Source organism: Zonotrichia albicollis, chromosome 4 (genome assembly GCF_047830755.1).
Source record: "Zonotrichia albicollis isolate bZonAlb1 chromosome 4, bZonAlb1.hap1, whole genome shotgun sequence".
NCBI classification, from domain to species: domain Eukaryota; kingdom Metazoa; phylum Chordata; class Aves; order Passeriformes; family Passerellidae; genus Zonotrichia; species Zonotrichia albicollis.
In genome coordinates, this window is record NC_133822.1 from 36,892,495 (window position 1) to 36,907,648 (window position 15,154).

The 15,154-nt window shown below is 43.0% G+C and overlaps 1 long non-coding RNA gene across 4 annotated transcripts; it reads left to right on the forward strand.

The window, feature by feature from the left end:
• Positions 1–4,174: 4,174 nt before the first annotated feature.
• Positions 4,175–13,017, forward strand: LOC141728801 (uncharacterized). 4 transcript variants are annotated; one of them, XR_012580031.1, is made up of 6 exons: positions 4,175–4,595; positions 7,145–7,390; positions 8,422–8,841; positions 9,458–9,595; positions 10,006–10,135; positions 11,497–13,017. It is a non-coding gene; the product is annotated as an uncharacterized LOC141728801 (long non-coding RNA). The 4 variants fall into 4 exon arrangements; XR_012580032.1 differs by having other exon boundaries at positions 4,180–4,595; positions 8,755–8,841; XR_012580029.1 differs by lacking the exon at positions 8,422–8,841 and adding an exon at positions 8,888–9,001 and having other exon boundaries at positions 4,182–4,595.
• Positions 13,018–15,154: the final 2,137 nt, after the last annotated feature.

The window sequence follows — 15,154 nt, forward strand, 5'->3', positions numbered from 1 at the left end:
GCCGTGACCCGGGACAGCCCAGGTCTTCGCAGCCTGCCTGAGCGACTGTGTGGGCACAGACCGATGGGAAATAGGCTTGTCATCCTGAGTGGTTTGCACAGAAAGTGCCAGTCCCCTTAAATTGTTGTTGCTATAAATATATGCCTTCATTCTTGGGAAGTTTTTGGTTGGAAGGAATCTAGGTTTTTTTTTAATTATTATTATTATTTTGCAATTTTATTTTATTTTATTTTATTTTATTTTATTTTATTTTATTTTATTTTATTTTATTTTATTTTTGATTAATTACGAAAGATGGCCAGTTTTTTTTCCAAAGCTGTCCTCAGTTGTCACGGCAGCCTTACGAGGTGAGTGAATAAGTGAACTCTCCCTTTCCCACAAGGGGGAAGTTGAGCAAGGAGGGTTTTGTGGCTTCCCCAAAGCCACGAGGCTTCCTGATTCCCAAACCCTGCCACTTCTCCAAGTCATGATTTGTGTGAGAGCTCAGAAGGCAACGTCCTCTGTCACTGAATGAGAGGAAGGAATATTGGCCAGATTCATCAAAAGAGACTCTGCCTGGCTACTGAAATCATCACGTTTCCTCAGCATCGGCTGCTGCTCTTGCTTTCCCCTGTTTCAGGTGCTGTTTCTGCAAATTAACTCACTCTTTCGTGTCCAGCTATGTCCTGGAACTCCTCGATTAGTAACAATAAGGAGCAGAAGAGAGACACCAAGTGGTCTAGTTGGTGAAGAGAGTTCCTTTGGGTTTTTTTCCAGATATGAACGGAAGAGAGAATAGTTCTGATCCAAAGTCTTTTGGTACCAGAGGGCTTTTTTCCACTGATGACACCAGGCTGCAGAGAGAGACCTTCCTGAGGACGCAGCACTTGCGGGGGCAGTCCCAGGTGGCAAACTCTGGAGAAGCCATCACAGCTGTTGTTACTCTTTCCCTTCCAGGTTTTTCTGAATACAGTCTTTCTGTTCCATATGCCATTTCCTGCCCTCCAGGCTTTGATTTAAGAGCAGTGGCAGTCCTGTATCTATGTAAATATTTACAGGATAGATCCTGGATCCTTTTCAAGTCTCAGTTAGCAAAGCCTGTGATAGGGCAAGAGCTGTCCAGCAGAGTGACTCCTTCTAAGAAAATGCTTCTGGTACCAATTAGGGCTGGGAGCAAAGGAACAGCAGAAAACAGCCAGAAGCAGGAGCTGCGATGTCTGGTGTCCTCATTTGTGATCTTCTAACATCTGGCACACACACATACAGTGCAAAAGCCCATAGCTTGCTATGCTTTTACATTTGTGGTGCAGCGTAGCCCACTCTTAATTTCATGTGTCCCCACAAAAATGGCATGCTCCCCAAGCCCAGAGTTCTCTGTGAGGCTAATGGATTGCAAGGACAAGTGATTTGTGGTTAAACTGATGCTTTTGAGGAACATATGACTAAGCAATATGTTCAGAGGATTTAATGATTTGCAAAGCATGAGAAATTAAGTTTTCCTTATTTACGCTGTGAATGTAAGCTGATTTGCATATAAATTGGACCTGTCAAGTGTTCGAATATCAATCAAAAAGCTGCAAATAGTTCATTAATTGATGTGAATGTCACTGTTCATTTTATTTTATTTTTTTCCCCAAAGCAGTTTGAAAAAGCCAGATGCTGAAAAGTTAGATACTCGGGGTTAGGCTTGAGAGCTTTGTGTAGACAACGTGGTCATTTAGAAAAATGTTACAAGCAAAGAGCATAAAAATACAGAGCCACCAGCCCCTCATCAGTGTTAAGCCTGTGCCATCACCTGTCTGCCAGAGACTATAGCCTTTTCTAGCCTGCTGGAGCTAAAACCTCTGCTTGCTCCTTGATCCTGAAAGCAGCCACATGAATCAACACTGCTATTTAAGGTTCTCAGGCTGGAGAGGGTCACTCGTGCAGAGCTGCACAATGGAGGGGCTGCTGAAAGATCGGAGGGCAGTCACCACCTGACGAGCTGCTGGGGCAGCAGCTGTTCCCAGCTTTTTCCAGGTGTCCAGAGGGAAGAAATAACCTGTGTCTTTGCATTCCTACTTGTGCTAAGCCAATGTTTTTACCCATTCTGTTCATCCCATCCTTCTATTCTGCATGGCTACATGGCAAGGCCAGGAACACCATCTTCTTTCCTCCTGTGCCTGGCCGAGTCCTTCCATGACAGAGTCATCACACAGGAGTAGATATTGCAATAAATAGGAAATGCTTGTTCAAACAACAAAATAAATACCATCAAGCAGTGAAGGATAGCAGTAAGAAAAAATAAAGGCAAGTAAACCCAGGAAAAGTGATAATAACATTTCTAGCAGGTGCAAAACAGCACACTTCAGGAGGTTTCAAGTAGTGCAGATGACCATGGAGTTTCTAATGAACCAATGCAGTAAAACCAACACCAGGTCACCCTATCATGAGAAAAGCCCAAAAGATGGTCAGGACTGTGCAAAAGTTTAATCTGTGCAGCACCTGAGGCTGTGGGATGTGCCCACATGCTGCCTTCACAGGGTGTGTTTGTTGAGGGAGTTACTGCAGAGGGTTCCCCAGCCAAACTCCTGATGGCTCTGTCTCTGGTCTCAGCCTTGTTCTGCCAACGCTGGGCACCCTGTGGCTGAGAGCCCAGAGGGAAGTGCCCAGTCCTTTATGAACTGGAGACAGAATAAAGAGGAGAGGGTAGATAATAAAGTGATTTGTTACACAAAAGGGAAGGGAGCACCTGCTGCAAAATCCCACAAACTGCCCAGTAGCAAGCATACATCCTAATGTGCCACTGGGAAGTCCCTCTGAGCAGCTGGGTGTGCCAGCACTGGCTCGATGCATGCTGTGAAGTGCCATCATCTTTGCTCACCCAGTGGCTCTGTGCTGTGCCCCATGGAGGGGTTCCTGCTCAGAGCACTCAAGCTGGTGTCCCCATCTCACACTGACCATCAGCACTTTGCTGCCTCTTAGCAGGGAGATGTAAAGGCATAACTGGACTGCGTTTGCCACATGCTGAATGGGAAACAGCTGGAGGCAGATGATTGTTTGGGTTATTGCCTGTTGCCTGGACATTTTGTTTGCTTGTTTGAGCCCTGAAAAAATATGTTTCCAGTTCCTCGGGAGGCTGGTCTGTGTTAAGTCTGTATATTGTGCACTGATTTTAAAAACTGATGTTTTATAACTTTGCAAATGAGTGTCCTGCTGTTTCAGTGGCAAGGCTCCATGAATAAGGCAGTCTTCTCAGAAATTTCCCTGCCACAGAGCCAGTGGGACTGGGGGAGCACGAGCAGCCAAAACAACATGCTTCTGGTGTCAGGGAAGCAGATATCCCTGAATCTGGTTCCAATAGAACCTCTTTCTTCTTGACTGGATTTAAGTGGCTGACTAAAGGATAATGCTGGCTGATGGTTATGGACTGTGCTTAAAAGTCCATAAAACTCGGCTTCCCTCACAGTCAGCTCCTCAGGTGGTGTACACCAGCATCTGCTGTGATCACAATACTGCATTTTTAACTGCTCTGTCTGTAGCACTTGCACATATCCCCTAGTTCCTTACTGCTGGGTGTTTGCTTTTATTCTGAGTGCTGGGCAGTCCTTTGCTCTGTGAGAAAAGTGTCTTTTTTCTCACTGTATAGTGCAACGTCTTGGCTGTGAAAAGCTGAATTAAGTAAGAATAGGCTGGTCAGGAAGCAGAGAGGGTGTTCTTGCCAGTTGATACTGGAGAAGTAATACTAAAAAGAATGCAGATTTGGCCAAGGCACTCGCAAGCAGTGCCATGGGTCTAGTCATGAGAGATGTGTGCAGCAATTCTTCAGCTTTGGGCTGTGGTGGCTGCACATCCTCTCAAATCACAGCACAGTACCATGTTTGACACAGACATGGGACCAGAGTCAGGGGTTCCCTCCATGCTTCACAAAATCCATCTCTTTAACACCTTGCATTTGTTTAGAAATCTCTTTATTAAGTACTGACCAGACCAAAAGCCTGTTTGATTTGGCAAGTGCAGACCTGGGGGAGGGGATCAAAGGAAAAAAAACAACAACACTGCAGCCGATTCATCCCTCCTTGTTTATTCCACTAGAAATAGATTTGGCAGAATGCATCAGGAATGAACTAATCAGCAGGGAATTAATTGGCGTGTTAGTTAAAAGGCAGGAAGAAGGCGGTGAACAAATTCATGACTGCATGGCTGGAGGGTTCAAACAGCCAGAGAGAAGCAGTGCATAGTGGAAACTGTGACTAGCAGGAAAAGTCATGCAGCTGTGCCAGAGAGCCAGCGGCTGAGAGCTGCCCAAAAGAACCGGGGGCAAAGATAACGCGAGTGTCCTTGGAGACAGAGCTGTTTTGGAGAGGGCTCCATCACCCAGGCTTCCCTTCCCATAAGGCTCTCATGTGTGGGGAGGGAGAGATGGCCAGTCTGCAGGAGTGGGAGGGAGGGGTAACAGAGGTACAGCTGGAGGAGGCTCCACGGGAAGACTGTGGAAATGTGGAAAGCAGGGAAATGAAGAGGGACACGTCACTCGTTGCAAGCTGAAATGCAGAGGGGGTGGTAAGGGGAAGAAAGGAGCAGGGAGGCAGAGATTTGGAAGCTTCATCACAGAAGAACTGGCCTCAAGAGCAAAGGTAATGCTTGTATACGATTCTCTGCCTTCTTTCCCAGGAATGTTTTGTTTCTTCCTCTGGAGGAAACAGATCCATATGCCTCAGAAAGAGGTTGTTGCATGGAGGGACTCTTAAGGCACCTGTGGGAAGAGCCAGGAGAGGAAGGAGTATGTGCAGACTGGCATGGACATGGAGGTTGGAGGATTGCTACCTACAGCTCCTACAGAGAACAGGAGTGTGCAGGGTGACAGAAATAGGGAAAAAGAGAAAGCAAATCCTTAGTCAGGCAGACTGTCAGACAGACAGACATGCAGAGTGCAAGAGAGAGCAAAAACTTCCTAAGAGGAAGGACCGAGTACTAAATGAGAGACAGTTGAAGATAAGACACATCCTGTAAAAGCAGGCACTCCTGGAGAAGAGGCAGAAGGTGAATATTACCTTCTCAAAACCAACTGTACGTTACAGATGTATTGCAGCAGATGTTTGCTTTGCACCTGGATGGCTTTTTCTTTTTTTTCTTCTTTATCCCCACTTTGGCTGCCTGCTGGCAACAGCATCACCTTAGCTGTCTGTCATCAGGGCTCTCAGTCAGATCTCCTTGTTTGACAGGGTGGTCAGGCTATTTCAGGGATTCACATGCCCTTCTTTTTCACACAACATCCAGACAGAAAATGAGCACTGTAACTCTTAATTATATGGAAGAGCACTATTTAACTCAAATTTGTAGCCAAACTTGAAAAACCCAGGAGGATATTGTTATTCCTACATGTTGTTATTCCAACCTCAAACCGTGTGTGTGTGTGTGTGCACCAGCATATAGGATTGTACCCACACATGTAAATTGAAGAATATTATATTCCATTCCAATGGATTTATAACAAAGACTTCTGAAACAGGTGATACTCTAGCTGTACCACTGTGACTGGCTTAATATTGTAGGATCCAATTTTATAAATTATTTTTGGCCTTTTTCATGATCTTTCCACCATTACATAATTCTACAAGCATATGCTAATGTTGCTTTTTTTTGTTGTTGTTGTTTCTTGGAGAGCTAACAAATGCCATCCGCTTTGCAAGTAGGGCTCTTGCAAATACTTTGATTGTTGTGGACTCACAGGCTTGGCAGCTTTCTCCTCTAAAAGCTTAGAGACCTTTCAAGATCCCAGGCTGGGAGTCTCACAGAACTGGCATTAGAAATTGTATGCAGCTACAATATGCTTTTTTTTAAATAAGAAACTGTTTGTTTTATGTAACTGAAACCTTGTTGAACCCAATGCATAAAACAGAACCTTTCAGTTGGGTGTGTGTAAGTAATATAACCTTAAAATATTGCAATGAAAATAAAGGAGATAGAAGGAAAAAAAGACGGAGAGGAATTCCAACAGTATGCAAAACTAGCTTTATTATCTATTGAGATACTTTACAAAATAGAGAATCTTAAACATGCTTTGATGTTTGAATACCCATTATCATTGGAGTGAGAGCTACATTTTATGTATTTATGACTCACCTGAGATCAAACTCCCTGATTCACTTAGAACTATATTTTATTTCAGAAATCCAGAATCACTCTTCAGCTTCAGTCTGATAGTAGCTCAAAAGGAACTTGAAAAAGTTATGAGAGGACAACAGACCTCAAATGAAAAGCATTAATGTAATTCACTTGCATTTCAATGTTCAAACACAGAAAAAAAAAACACTCCTTAATTTTAGGTATCACTGCAGGGATTGATAACTATAATCAACAACATCCTCTTCCCAAAACAAGCATGGGCTTGAGCTAACACACTGGGATGCTGATGCACTCAGAGAGGGCATGTGTTTGGAGCAGTCAGAGGTACAGGGGAAGGTTTCAAGCCATCTTGGTGTACAAGGGGCAGGCAAGCTCTGCATTGCAAAGCGAAGACTCGCATGTCTGCAATAGGATGTGTGTGCTCTCCTCAGGCTTCAGGGGAGACAGGGCTCTCTGAAATGAAGTTGTGTTTGGTACTAGAAGCAGATGACCTGGGCAAATCCCCCATATCCTGGCAGGCAGCATAACCCACAAGCAGTGGTGCACTTCAGTCATCCTGCTTGACCCCAGTTGTCAAAGTCTGAGGCAGATACCAAGGAAATCTCAGGGCTCTGTTGGGATTACCCACTGCATTGTGAGGAGGGATGAGCACTGGAAATGGAGCAACAAGAAACCAAAGGGGTTAATGGGAGAGGGACAGGATGGGAGTTCAAATACTGGCAGTACTCCTTTGCTTTGGGGCAGGGATTCTGGCTCGGATGGCACAACTGCTGATCCCAGCAGGGCTGTGCTCAGGGTATTAAGCTAGCTGAGCTCTTTAATCATGCTGAAGTGAGGAATCAAAAGGTTAAATGATGAAAAAAAATGTTGTGTAATAATGAGACAAATATGTTGGTCTTCACTGCCTGCAGATGAAGGGACTGTCCAGTGAATCACTGAGCCTACTCTGCTCCAAGGGCTGAATGTGATGTAATTTTCTGACAGCACTTCATATTATTGTAATTAATAGTAACAATGACAAAGCTAATATGTTGATATTGTTATTCTCTGCATTTAGGAAAGAGTTTCCATCCAAGGATGTGAGAGAGTTGTCCCTGCTTGTCCATCTGTGCTCTACCCTGATAGTACTTTCCAGTGCAACTCTGTAAAAGAGCAGAAGATGTTTGAATCGGCTGGGGATCTGGTTCCTGTTACAGATGACCCCGCAGACTTTTTCAGCCAGGAACTTTGTTAGTGAATATCCATTTGCTGTCTACAATTCCACCTAGGAGAGGCAAGATTGCTCATTTTCTGTGTGCCTGAGGTATGAGAATCTTCTTCAAAGATGATTATAACCTGATGTTTACTGTGATAATAAATTACAGCAGACCCTCAGGAATGCAGGGAGCAAAGCTACAAAGAAACTGGTCTGTGAGGGGCCCTGCAAATAGAACATGTGGTTATTGGGATTCATTTGGACACCTGATGTTTTAAAAAGTTGGAGCTCAAGTAGCATGGATTTTCAGTCTAAGATGTAGGTGGAATTTATTACCACTCTACTTTTAACAAATAGAGAAAGATCAAAGTATCCCAGCTGTGGGGTATCGAAACAAGTGGGAGTTGGAAAGGATAAGGAATGGACAATCTCTACAGGAAGTTTTCCAATTAGCTTGGAAGCCACACTGTCTCCTTGATGTTGGCAGCATTTTCAAATCATTTGCAATTAGACACATAGGTGTCTGGTAAGTCCTTTCCCATCAGGGAAGATTAAAAAGGCATTTGCAGGGCATAGTCATTCAAAGAAAAAGAGAAAAAAAAAGCTGTAAAGGCTGGCACATTTATCTGGAAAAGCTGAGAGGTGGAGGAGGTATGGTGTCAATGCAAATAGTTTCAAGAAGGTCCATGAAGACCTTTTCATTATGAGCCTTGGTGATATTGTCAGACCTTCTTAAAGATCTTTATTTTGGCAGCTCTGAGTTAGCAGGAAGAAAAGGTGTATGCATGTGTGAGATAGGAAGAAGGTAATTTATTTTTCCTTTAAATGAATACTGCAATTAGATGAAGAATACTAAATACAAATTACATCCTGACAGATGGAAAGTAATGTTTTTAAAGTATCATGACATTTTCCATTGGTATGGTTGTATTCATAATGATACTTTAAATAGTGGAAAAATAAATGCAGTTGCAATTAAAATGCACTAGTGATCAAATGTAAGAGAGGCAGAAAGTGAGAGAAATTATTTATTTACTGCTTTATCTGCTACAGCTTCTGGTAGGTTTTGAGGTGACTGAATTTTTCCCAGATGGTTATATTATATTAAAAAAGAAATTTAATGTCCTCATATTTTGCAGTGAGATCTTAAGCTTTTGATGCATGTACCTGAACAGGAGAATAATTCAGATTTTCTGGATGTGCCTGCTTCTCACATGAGCCCTTCCATCACTGTGACTACAGATGACCAAAATCATCACTAAACCCCATGAACTTGGCAATGCATTTTTTCTGTCTGCTATGTGCAATATGTGCATAATGGATATTTTCAGCCAATTTCTAGCTGAACAGCTGTTCATGACTTTTTTTTTTATTAATTAAAGTACCAGATTCAACACTGAGGGACTAATTTATTAGGAAAGAATAACAAATCAGCATGAGTAAGCTGTAGAGAGACTGATCTATCCTCTTAGGTTTGGAGATGGTACTTGCCCAGGAGGGCTTGCAGGTTAGAGCTGGTTTGGGAATGATGGTGGACCTGAAAGAAAACAAGGAGTTGGGTAAGTGTTCACATCAGTTCATATACATCTCCTGTTGACTCTGCAGCTTTGCTCAGGAGGAACTGACCCCGTGACACCAGGACAAGGTGGAGATTGTACATGGGGTTTGGAGTTACCTTTGAGGCTCCATCAATGGGCAGCATCTAAGATATTGCCACTGGTTAGTGATCAAAAAGAACATTTTTTTTTTTTATTTTGGCTACCATGAGACACTTGATAATTTGTTCAGTGGTTGTTTACATTGTTCCTCCCAAATACAGAGTAGGGATGCAGTGATTTTCCCACTCTGTAGTACCTCCTCCTGACACTGCTAGAACAATTGTAGCCATAAGGTGCTATCCCAACACAGCTACATAAGAAGCAAAGCTACTTCCCCAGCTGCTGCTGGTTGATGAAGCATTTCAGTACCACTCTGTTGCTTGAAAAGGAAGTAAAGTTCATACCTGAGAAAAAGAAAAGTCCCTGTGCTTCTGTAAAACCTATTCTGAGCAACTTGAACAACATTTTAAATAAAAACATCACCAAAGAGAAATTTGGTGTTGTGATGACAGATGGGAAGTGGAGAAAGAGAATTAAAAATAAATAAAGCACTTAGCAAGACATTTTGTCTCCACAGAGAGAGGGGGAAGTCAAGATCCTACAACAGCCATCATGGTGACTCCTCCTCTTTTCCTCCTCTTCATCCTTTTGCCCTGCAGTAAATCTCAGGAGGATTTTCTGGACCAGCATCAGAAATGGAACTACAGAGAAGGCGGTAGGAGGTCACAGTGGTGGTTCAGCATGGGAGGTGTTCAGTAACTCAGAGATGCAGGTTCACTTATTTTGTGCTTGGAGTGGGATAGACAGCGCTCATCCATGCCTGCTCTTTCTTGATTCCTGGATAGCTGCTGAGACTTCTGGAGAAAAAATTGCTTTTAGAAATCATCAGCTGGGGTATTCAGTGACAGCAGAAACTCCAGGCACCTGGAGGCAGAGAATTACACTGTGAGGGAGAGTTACCTGCTTTTTAATTTAGATCCTCCACGTGTTTAAAATTTGATATTTCATCACAACTGAGTTGTGATGGGGAATGAAATCAAACTCGGAGCACTCGCTTGTAGGCTTGTATTTCCTTGTGTTGACACATTTGTTTTCCTCTCTTCCATGGACATCCTGCTAACCTAGCTGACAAGGTCAACATAGAAGGTGTTTACAGCATTACTCAAACCCTCGAGAAATGGGGAAATGACATCTTCTGGCAAATGAAGCATACCCTGCTGAACAACCCAAATGCTCTCCTGCCTGAGTTCTCCAGGTAATTCCTCTCATCTGGAGGTGCGATTCAGTCCTCTCCTGGGTGCTCTTCCCTGAGCAGGATTCATCTTCTAAAAGATGAATTTTCATATTTCTCAGCTGGGGGGAAATAAAACACTATCTCAGTACCTGTTCTGCTAGCAGCTCTGATTAGTAAATTGAATACTCTGCTAACTATTCATTGTGAAACACTCTCAACTGCCATCACTGTATTACAAGAATCTTCCTAAAGAAAATGCCCTTGGCAGCTCACACTTGTGAGAACAGGCTGGAAAAAATGAACTGTTCTACAAATCCACACATGGGCTTGGCCACAGATCAGGGATAAGAAGCTGATTTGGTTTGTGATGTTTTTTATATTTCAGTCTCTAACACCTAGATCTGAGAAAGCTATTCACTAGTTTATGTCATCATATTCTCCCTTTGCATTGCTGGAGATTTTAACTGTTGAACAAACTCATAAAATTTAATTCAATCTCGTATTTCCAGAAAGAGAGTAGGAAAGGCTGGGAAAGAAAGAGAGGAAAAAGGAATATTGGGAATTACTAGAAAACTAATATTACTTAAATCAGAATTGTTCCTAAAGCAAGTAAAGTGGATGTCTTCCATAACTAATTGTTCTCTTTAGGAACAAGAAAAAAAAATGTTTGCAAATGTTACATGTTCAACCAGTTGAAGAGGAAAGGTTAGAAGAATAAAAAAGGCATTGGGCAGGTGGTCAGATGGTAGCTGTACAAATCAGGGTTTCAGGAGGATACGTCATAGATTGTACATTGGCCTTGGGCATCAAGTGGATTTCTCCCTGGCTGCATGGTGGTTGTTACTAGCACAGAATTCATCACAACTTTCCCACTGACAGTGCTGAAATTCATTGGTGCCTCAGATTATCAGGGATGATATCAAGTCTTGTATTTGGAAAGTTCTAACTTTAGTCCAGGAATATGTGATGAGAGTATCCAGCCATATATCCTGTACTGGGCTTTGAATTACGAGTTTCCTGGCAAGGACACAGACTGGTCCATTAGAAATGTTGAGGACTGACAGTACTCCATGGGAACCACTGGCCTAGCCTCCAGGTGTACTCCTAGTTGATTATTACTAATTAAAATAAGGTGGTGGAAGGACCATGTTGCTCATGCTGGTCCTGAAGCTTGTGCTTTCCAGGGTTCAGATGGGGGCCCTCAGAGGAACTCCCATCACCAAAGAGCAGGGTAGCTTTGAAACATCTTTTAATGGCCTTTTGCAACTCTTCCATCGTCAAGGGCCCTTACCCAGCGAGAAACAAAGGTCATGGTAAATTACTTTGCATGCTCAGAAACACTCCCTAAACCAAGTTGTTCTTCTGTATTGCTCCCGTTGCAGTCTCCGCCCTGTCTCTGCAGCTGTGGACAACCTTGTGAGGGAAGTCCAGTCAATAAGGAAAAGGCTGGAAGAACTGAACGAACGTCTCAATGTCATCAGCAAAATTGTCCTTCCCCTTCGACTGAATGCTCTGCAGAGCCAGAGGCGTGGAAATACTCAGCTGAGGAGACTCCCAACACACAGGAGAAGGTTATATGCTCGCAGGAGACCTCAGAGCAGACCTCAGAGCACTTAATTCTCTTCCAGAAAAAAGGGGAAATCCTCTTTTTCTTTTTCATCTGCTTAAGCCTTTCTCAATGGGACATTGCTGGAGAGAAAGAAAGTAAAGCACACAACAAGTCAGCTTTGCTAAGGAGACCAGAACTTCTGCATTTTGTTGCTGCCTTAGGTCAGTAGGCAAAATCTGACCCTGTTCTTTAATGATGGCTGTTTTGTGTCCCAAGCAAAAAAAAGTTGACAAGCTCAGTCTTCTTGAGCATGAATACCTTCATTCTATACAGGCATTCTTTCTGCTTACCAGAGGAAGCTCTTTCTATAAAGATCAGGTGAATTTCTCTCTCTGCCCTATTTTTAAAGCACTCCATCTGAAACAGCTGGGGGATTTGAACTTTGAAAGTGCTGAACAACTGATGAATGCAGAAAGATGGATTAGTGCTTGGCACTTCCAGCTGGGCAGGGAGAGGGAGAGGAAGTTATGTTTCAAAATATTGCCTTAACCTATTGTCCATGTTCATATGTTCAGAGGGTGAGTAGGGCTAGATAACCTTGGTCTGTACACCATGATTCAACACTGAAGATATATCAATTGCTAGGGACCAAATATGAACATCCATCTTCTGCAAAGAGTCTTTTTCTAGCTATGTGGAACTGAGCACTCACAATGGTGTTACTCAGGAGATATGTTCAGAATTTCCAGTGCTCTGAAACACACTGAGCTGATTTTTGCCAGGACCCATGGAAACCAGGGGATTTTTAAATTGTTTTTCAAAACAATTTAGATACCTAATGGCAAAGATAGGTGTCTGAAAGGATTTTCCAAAATAGCTTAAGAGACTCTTCAGTCCCTAAAATCACAGATAATAATTCAATTGGTGTCTAGTTCACAGAGTATTTTCTCTGCATGCCAGCATTGACGTCCAGACACTTCCCACCATCCTTTAGCACAATTAATATCTGTAGAAAATTAACAACCACATTCTACAAAGACTTTGGTCCCTCAGGGATTACCCAGAATACCCTGCCTTCAGCTTGTCTTTGCCTGTGACAATAAAGCTGGTGATAAAAAAAGAGTGCATGAATCAAATTATGCACTGAATGGAGGATAGACTGGCCTTGCCCTTCAGGTCTCTAAAGATAAATCCAATACAGAGATTTCCATTCAGCACTGCAGTCAACTGTGTACATGAAATGTGTTGAAATGTAAGAAAGAGACTCAGAGAGGAAAAGAAACAGGTTGTCTTTAAGGTCTGGATGAAGAAATTTATGAGAACACAAATAAAGAATGGATTATGTCTAAATGATTGTGGGGGTGTCTGGCATGTCAGTTATTTTGAAAACACTCTCCAGTCACAGTGAGGATGCTGACTAGCTATTTAAGGATTCCAAAGCCTGAGTTTATGGAAAGAAATTCACTGACAGTACAATAACCTCCAAAAGGAAAAGGGTAAAAACTAGTTCCATATGAAATCTTTCAGAATGGACCAGAAGAATTAACACAGTGAGAATTTCAGCTGCAGCCTGGGAGTTAGTTGAGTGGGGGAGGTATGAGACAATCTGGTAAATAATTCCCGGATGTAAGTTCTCTGAGCTCAGGTTTTCAGAAAATAACAAAACTCAAACTTGGCCTTCTTTGGTTTTTGCTTGGGAACTTGAAACGCTGCTTAGCTAGAGAAGGGAAAAATCAAGACTGTGAAAAGGCTGATAAAAAGATACAGTTGTGCTTTTGTTGAAGTTGTCATCATAATTTCTCAGGAAATGTAGAGCATTTTGATCGCAGAATATATTTACATAAATTACAAGGAATAACAGGAGAGAAAGGCCCCCAACTTCTTGTTATTCTGCATTCAGAGTTTCTAGGCTGTAGCAACAGCTGCATCCTTGCACAGACTGCTGATCCCTCCAAGGGATGCTTTGCTTGGGGCTGTAGGGACTGCTTTTTATTTTGGCCTGTCTGGAGGAAGAGTACAACATAAATGTTAGCTTTCATGGTTAGCATAAATGTTAGCTTTCATATTTAAGACACAAGCATTTTATCAGGCAACCTCAAGCTCTATAAATTGAAGACTACTTGAAACACAAAGATAAGACTTCCCTAAGTCCCTCAAGTTACTGATGGCTGGTGGTGGGAGGCCAGACGAGATCATTGTATACTTTTACTTTACACCTAAATGTCCACCACCAGCTTCTGCCAGAGACAGAGAACAGAGCAAGATGAACCCCCAGTCTAACCCAGTCCACATATTCCTATGCTGATATGTGAAAGTTTGTAGTCTTGGCAAAACCTCCTCAGCACAATGGAGAAAGCCACCATCTATTTTAAAAGAGAACAAATAAGCTGCAGCATGCAATGTGTATTACAATTCTCCAATTTCTTGCATAATGGTGAATAAACCAACTAATATAAATGGTTAATAAATTACTAATCTGTGACCTTGTCACCAGTGACAGCAGCCCTGTCATTCACTCTGTGAATGCCCATGCCAGGCTCCAGCCCAGCTCCCTGACCTGAACACAGCCTGTTTGATCAGATGATAACAGCCAGCTTCTCTAACCTCTATGTACGACCCTCTCTCTCAATGGAAAAGTTTTAGTGTCCTATTTATTTTATAATTTTATTTTTTGCTCCTAAAGAATGTGGGAAGGTTATGTGCCAGCCTACTTCTGCACTGTTCACCTTCTATTGAGGAGGCAGCAGTCCAGCTGAGCAGCTTGAGATACCTCTGTCCCATCTGCCTGGGGAAGCTGGCCTGACCCATGGGACTGATTCCCAGGGACTGGTGTTTGATTTCTGCTCCTGCTAACCTCTTCTTAAGAGATCCTGGGTAAGGCACTTGTCCTTAGATGTGGCAACAAAAAAACACTTATCACAAGGTGTCTAAGTCTTCTATGCATATAAATGTATCCAGCTACAGAAGCCATCTAAGCTGTGTTAATTTACAGTATTTCTGGGAAAGGATCTGGACAGAACGTTTAAACAGAGATGACCAGTTGGGTGGTCAGTGGAGGGAGATCAACTATCATTCGGAATTTCTAAAAACTACCCTTCACCTAAGGCTTATAATTGACCAGACCGCCTCCTTAAAAAATTACTATGTTCCCCTTATTTCTGTTTATTTTTTAAAAGCCACAGAAGACCGAAAAAACAAGAGGTTACGATTTTGCAACTCCAGTACCATGGTGCCCTTCCACGCTAGGTATGACACACTACGCCAGTACTTCCCTTTTCCTGTATTTCATTCCTTTCATATCCTCTCTCACATTTCCTGTCTCCCAGAGATGAATACCATCTGTTCCCGCACTTCATGACTCCTCACACTTCTCGGTGCCCTCCACACTTCACCCTTCGGGGCTGCCGCTGCTCTCGCACGGCTCCGGCCCCGCGGCCTCGGGCGCGCCCCGGGGGCCATGGCCGCGCTGCGGGCGGGGCGGCTCCGGCCCT